Genomic DNA, 1,061 nt, shown 5'->3' on the forward strand with positions numbered 1-1,061 from the left:
TTAAAATTAGTGATAGTGATTTCAATTTAGTTTCTGTGAATTTCATAGCAAATTTTTCATTTTCAATTTAAGCCTTCCCCATAAAATTGATATTTAGGGGTTAAATAGAAAGTCCATTTTTACTTGATAATGATATGTATACTTTCATAGAATCCAAACATTAATTGATTATAGTTAATTAAATTTTACACAATCTATCGCAACAAAATAGTTAGATCAAGTTTTTAGCATCGTTGCATGGGGAAGGTAACGGTTGAATTAAATAGTTTTGATAAACTAGGAAATTTAGAGATAATATATATACCATATAAAATTATTATTATTAAAAAAATTTAAAAAAATTAAAAAATTAAATATTCAAAAAGAAATATTTTTATTAGAGTGTTTTACTTTGCTTGCTTTCTTTGTTTATTTGAAATATTGGATCTTAAGGTTTAGTACCTTACGATTCAGAATTAGAACGTATTATTAGAAAAATTCAAAAACAACAAAGAGAAATTAAGAATTTACAAGAAATGGCGAATAACTTAGATAATCTAATAAATGAAAATCAACAAAGATCTTTAAAAGATTATGCGAATCTAATAGTAGATGAACTTCACTTGACTTTTCAAAATCTTGATATTGCTGTTAATTCATTTGAGTTTTAACCTGCTATTATCCAAATGGTACAAAATAATCAGTTTGGAGCTTCACCTACTAAAAATCCTAACTTTCATCTTGCTAATTTTCTTGAAATTTGTGCTACATTTAAATATGACAAAGTATCTAACGATGTTGTTAGGCTTAGACTTTTTCCTTTTTCATTAAGGGATAAAGTCAAGGCTTGGTTAAATTTGTTAGCACCTGGATCTATTAGAATTTGAGGAGAACTATCACAAAAATTCTTGGCTAAATATTTTCCACCCTCGAAAACCGCTAAACTTAGAAGTGATATTACATCTTTTTGTCAGTTTGAAGGGGAATCTATATATGAAGCCTGGGAAAGATTTAAAGATCTTCTTAGGAAATGTCCACATCATGCTTTACCAGATTAGTTGATAATTCAAACATTTTACAAT

Source organism: Phalaenopsis equestris, unplaced genomic scaffold (assembly GCF_001263595.1).
Source record: "Phalaenopsis equestris unplaced genomic scaffold, ASM126359v1 Scaffold212526, whole genome shotgun sequence".
NCBI classification, from domain to species: domain Eukaryota; kingdom Viridiplantae; phylum Streptophyta; class Magnoliopsida; order Asparagales; family Orchidaceae; genus Phalaenopsis; species Phalaenopsis equestris.